The sequence below is a fragment of the Engystomops pustulosus genome, chromosome 7 (assembly GCF_040894005.1).
Source record: "Engystomops pustulosus chromosome 7, aEngPut4.maternal, whole genome shotgun sequence".
Classification (NCBI taxonomy): Eukaryota; Metazoa; Chordata; class Amphibia; order Anura; family Leptodactylidae; genus Engystomops; species Engystomops pustulosus.
The window spans coordinates 51,990,596-51,996,595 of NC_092417.1; the positions used below are offsets into that span (position 1 = coordinate 51,990,596).

At 42.6% G+C, this 6,000-nt stretch overlaps 1 protein-coding gene across 1 annotated transcript in view; it reads right to left on the reverse strand.

The window, feature by feature from the left end:
* Positions 1-5,765, reverse strand: part of CEP170B (centrosomal protein 170B) — a 75,650-nt gene extending 69,885 nt beyond the window's left edge. The window contains exon 1 of the mRNA XM_072115885.1: positions 5,685-5,765. The gene's annotated coding sequence lies outside the window, so the exon portion shown is untranslated. The remainder of the gene's footprint in view (positions 1-5,684) is intronic.
* Positions 5,766-6,000: the final 235 nt, after the last annotated feature.

A 6,000-nucleotide genomic window follows, 5' to 3' on the forward strand; every position in this document is an offset into this window, starting at 1 on the left:
GTAGCCATGTTCCATAACTCCTGGAAACCGCTTCAACTATTATATTAGGAAACGCCACTATGATAAATTTCCCAATGTGACGGTATTTTAGATATCGTCGATAATGTGAGCCATGCATACAACACATTACAACATTTACATAATTCCATTATTTCCATGATGCTGACAGATAAAAGGAATCATAGTGTGGCTCACACAAGAGGATGAAATAAAATATGTATGATGCTGCGCACTTTGACAGAGTAATTTGTCTCTGAAGGAACAGTGTAAATTCCAATTGCTATGTAAGAAGTTTATTTACAGGTAGAATATAAGATTTGTTCCATTCTGCAGAGGTCAAAACTAATATACAATGCTCAAAATCAAATTTTTAACCAATGGAGGCCTGGATTTAGAGCCCCCCCCCCCCCCCAAATTAAAGTGGAAAAATGCATGGGCTGATCCAACTTTGATGTAATGTCCCTAAAGCAAGACAAAATAAGGGTCAGTAGTGTGTGTGACCTCCACGTGCCTGTATGACCAGGGCCACATCTGGTCACTCCTCAGGAGGCCGATTGCTGACCCTTTGGGGGCGACGGATCACCGTTTTAGTATGAACTTGCCAAATGCTGGCAAGTACTACCTGAAAAATGAAGTACACTGATGCCTTTAAGGCACCGATGTATTTGATAGACAGAGTGGAGCAGCACACTGCTCTGCAGGACACAGGCCAGTGTGACATCATCACCGAAGGCCAATGAACTAATGTAAACATTGTGACTTGGTCCTAACGAAGGGAACGGTGCGTTCCTGAAACGCGTTGTCCACCTTTATTCTGATGAAAGGTCAACACATCATTGAACAGCGCATGTCTCATCTGGCTTTTTATCCTACCAATCCTATACTGAGGGGGAGGCTGTGCATACTGAGGGAGGTTGTGTATATGAGGAGGCTGTGTGTACAGGGGGAGGCTGTGTGTACAGGGGCAGCCTGTGTGTACAGGGGGAGGCTGTGTGTACAGGGGGAGGCTGTGTATATCGGGGGGGGCTGTGCATACTGAGGGAGGTTGTGTATATGAGGAGGCTGTGTGCTGCTGGAGGAGGCTGTGTAAAGTGTGTGCAGTTTGTCACTGCATACTCTGGGGGATCTGTATATAGGGGCTGGAATTTAATTAATCTGTGTGGCCTTATATGGAGTACTCTATATAATTTAACTTAGGAGTATGTATATGGGGGCTGTAAATAAATTAAAATTAAATTAAACTACGGCCCCGTCCACATCTTCTGGTGTACTGGCCAGTCTCCTGGTAGCACCTCCAGCCTCTGGACACTACGATGACAGGCACAGCAAACCTTCTTGCCACAGCTCACATTGATGTGTCATCCAGGATGAGCTGCACTGCCAGAGACATTTGTGTGGGTTGCTGTGGCATTGTAGGGAGGTCATACAGGCACATGGAGGCCATACACAATACTGAGCCTCATTTTGTCTTGTTTTACGGACATTACATCAGCCTGTAGTGTGTTTTCCCACTTTAATTTTGGGGGTAACTCCAAATCCAGGCCTCCATTGGTTAATAAATTTGATTTCCAGTGATGATTTTTTTTTGTGATTTTGTTGTCAGCACATTCAACTTTGCACAGAACAAAGCATTCAAAGAGAATATTTCACTCATTCAGATCTAGAAAATGTCAGTTGTGTGTTCCCGTAAATTTTTTGAGCAGTGTATTTTGTCTCCATACCAACGCTGGGACTCACGCACCATTAGCATAAGGATCCCTTTCTACAGATTGACAGATGCGATCTACTGAACTTATTGTTAGGTTATAGAGAACGTGTTGGGTAGCTGTCAAAAGATGTGTTTCCTACAGGTGAATTACTAATTGCCATACATGACTAAGATTAGGCATAGATCTCATATGTTCCTAAAAGACTGTATGAACAAGGGCGGTTCAATAAGTACCCATGTTTCACAACGGAGTGCGTTCCTGAAGGAAGTTGGTGTTATCATCGTTTGATTCCATGTATCAAATGACGGCAAAACAAATTGCAGACTAATTGATTGGCTAGTTTGGATTTGGCAGCCATTAGACTAAGACATGTTTTGTGATTTTCGCTAAGATGGAAAAAGAGCAGTATCGTTCAGTAATTCGCTTTTTGTTTTTGGATGGGAAAAAATGCGAGGAGATAAAAGCAAAGTTGGATGCTGTTTATGGTGACACTTCGCCATCTATGACCACAGCTAGATATTGGTTCAACAAATGGAAACGTGGGCGAACATCAGTTTTTGATAAGGAACGACCAGGACGCCCAGAAGACTTGGTACCGAGGAAATCATTCAAAAAGTCCACGACATTATACTCGCTGATCGACAAACGAAAGTGCGTGAAGTAGCAGAGGCTGTAGGTGTGTCAACCAGAACGACAATTAATATTTTACATGATAAGTTGCCGATGAAAAAATTGTCAGCCCAATGGGTGCCGCGATTGCTCACAGTGGACAACAAGTGGATGCAGCTGTTAACTTCTAAGCAGTGTTTGGGGCAATGTGAGCGAGATCTGAAGGAACATTTGCGTTGATTTGTAACCGTTGATGAAACCTGGATTCATCATTACACACCAGAAAGTAAGCAACAATCAAAACAATAGATTTCTCCGAGTGAATCTACCTCAAAGAAGGTGAAGACTATCCCATCGGCCTGAAAGGTCATGGCGACGATTTTTTGGGATGCAAACAGTATCATCCTCATGGATTTTTTATAAAAAGGAAGAACGATCACTGGACAATACTACAGTGAGTTATTAGACCGCTTTGACAAAAATTGAAGGAGACATGGCCACATTTGGCGAAAAAGAAGGTGCTAATTCAACACGACGAAGCACCAGCACATTCATCCAGAGTTGTCACCGCCAAAATGCATGAATTGGGTTATGAATTACCAAAGTAACAGCAACGTAGCCACCTTGGCCTAAATGGGAACGGGAAGTTGTAGCCCAGAAGTAGAACGGGCTTAGTTGTGAGGCCTAGCTGGGAGGGTCAAGGTTGCCCTCAGATGGCTGTCGGTAGTCCTCTCATACCCTTATATGATGAGAGGGACGGTTTAAGAAAGAGGGAATCTGGTGGCAGGCTGGGCTGAAGTAGTGCTAGCAGCTTGCAGGTTGTGGCTCCGGTCTGGATGGTTTCTGTGAACCTCTGGATGTAGCTCAGAAAAATATTTCCTTGAATATGACTGCTACAGGTCTTCAGAAAAGGTCTACTATCTGTCTCTTTGACTCCATCACACAAAACTTCCATCTTAGTATCACTTTTTGATTATAGGGTTAATATAGATGATACAGGTCTGAATAAATAAACTTTGTATTGTGGGTGGATACTGCTAACAATTAGCTAGAACCACTGGATCCTACAAGTTGTAACACCCTTCATTAGTAGCTCCCATGGGTGTATCATGCAAAGGGATGTTTAGTGAGGAAATAAAGCCCATAACACAGAGGACGGCTTTCAGAATGGAAGTACAATAAACAAAGTGGAACAATTGTATTTTCGTAATATTGCTAGGTATGATGCCAAGACACATAACATGCTGTGGTATAATGAAGAAAAGGGGAAGCTAAACTGGTACAACCCACATTACACAAATCATCTACTGGTTTAACCTTGCTTGACCTATGCTCTGGTGCTCTCCTGCACCATACTATATCTTCAGCATACACCATTTGTATAGCTTTGGAGAGGGAAAGGGCATAACTTGTGGGGTGCAGTAACACCTGGTTACTTGGACGTTGTGGGGATGTACGTATCCTCATAGATGCCTATAGTGGACAGCCATTCAATACCATACTGTGCACGGGAAAAAGGTAGAGCATGCTCTATCTTTTCTAGTGTTTATGGCCGGCTCGTATGTTGTCAATGTATGCTCGTATGTCATACATTGACAACCTAAATGCCTTTAGTTCTAGAAGGGTCAAGGATGTCTCTAGTGATCTTAGTATCTCTAAAGATTTAGTTACTGATGATTTACATATCTGTAATCTCCTCAGGCAGGGTCAGCTCCAGGTTTCAGAAGGCCCCTGGGCGACAGAGCCTTAGTAGGCCCTTTGGAGTCAACTCGCGTGATGGCATTAAAAATTCTGACACTAAAACAGTCTCCTGTTCCCTAAAATATTCCCTAGTTTATAATACAAAACAGCCCTCTCATGGTTATCTTATATAAAGCCATCCTAAACCCCATATGAATCTATTAGATACAGCCCCCTTCACCCCCATGGATTCCTTAGGTACAGCCTTATGTGGGCCCCCCAGCAGCTCTGCCCAGTGCTGGCGCCGGCCCTGTCCTCAGGTCTCTATCCTAAATATACAGGAGTTTTTAGATATGGTGAAGTGGCAAGGAATTTATTAATTTCGCAAAATCGGTGCCCATGCCGTCCTGATCTTAGTAGGGCTCCTGGACCTCTGGTAAATTTTAAATTTATGGGTCTGTTCATTATCGACTTAACTCAATTTAATACAACATCTGATAAAATAAAAGATATGATAAGCCAGTGCATTTAAATACATTCTTGTAGCCATTAATAATCCATAATATCTAAAAATACAGGATCTATTACGGTAGTTCCTTCTAAAATGTTGCCTCATCCTACACCAAAATCCTTTTTTTTCCCTATCAGATTAGTTCTCAGGTTTGAGTTAATCCTTGAGAAGTTGTCAGGAGATCTTCTTAGACTTCTACATTAGAGATGAGCGAACATGCTCGTCCGAGCTTGATGCTCGGTCGAGCATTAGGGTACTCGAGACGGCTCGTTGCTCGGACGAGTATTTCCCCTGCTCGAGATCGAGCATTTAATTAAAAAAAACACAGTGAAGAACAATGAAGAATAGAATAAAAACAGTGAACACAGGATCATTTAAGATAAAAACACAGTGCAGAACATAGTGCAGAATAGATTACAGATGTTCGGCACATCTGCTTACTTGTCGGGAGATACGCGCGGAACGGCGCGAACAAAATAGCATGTGAAGAACAATATATATGTGTGAAGAACACATTGCAGATGTATTTAAACATCTGCAATGTGTTCTTCACACACATATATATTGTTCTTCACATGCTATTTTGTTCGCGCCGTTCCGCGCGTATCTCCCGACAAGTAAGCAGATGTGCCGAACATCTGTAATCTATTCTGCACTGTGTTCTGCACTGTGTTTTTATCTTAAATGATCCTGTGTTCACTGTGTTCACTGTGTTCACTGTTTTTATTCTATTCTTCACTGTTCTTTACATCTGCTAACTTGTCGGGAGATAATATACGCGCGGAACAGTGAAGAATAGATCGCAGATGTTTGCAAATTATCAGAAGACATTATTTTTCAATTAAATAACACATTTTATTCCTGAACCATGGTCCCTTTGAAAAATGCTCGGGTCTCCCATTGACTTCAATGGGGCTCGTTACTCGAAACGAGCACTCGAGCATCTGGAAATGTTCGGCTCGAGTAACGAGCACCCGAGCATTTTAGTGCTCGCTCATCTCTATTCTACATCTTTGTTCCATCACTCACTATGCCAGCAAGGCAACGTGGAAACTCTGACATGTAGATCCACATGACGGCTGTTCCCACTTCCTGCATTCCCAGCTATGGTCAGAATATTGCAGGTTCTATCCCTGCATGCAGTAGCTCAGATATACAGACACAATTGTTCTCACCTTCTCTTCTCTGCTTGGCTACAGCTCCATCTCTCGCTTAGCATGCTCCAAATCCTATTGACTAGTAAATCCCTCAATCAGGGTGGGTAACGCTGGCCCCTCCATAACACTTTCGCTTTCTGGGCTGTTCTCAGACTGAGCTGTGAGAACTGTATATCATTACCCTATTTAACATCCAAGAGCCTTAAAGGGACCCTGAACCTAAAGTCAGCAGCATAATATTATCAGTGACATATGTATGGAAGTGTATCTGGAGGGACTCAGACGTGTAGATAAGTGAGAAAAAGTGTAGTTCATGAGATTACGTTTCATATCC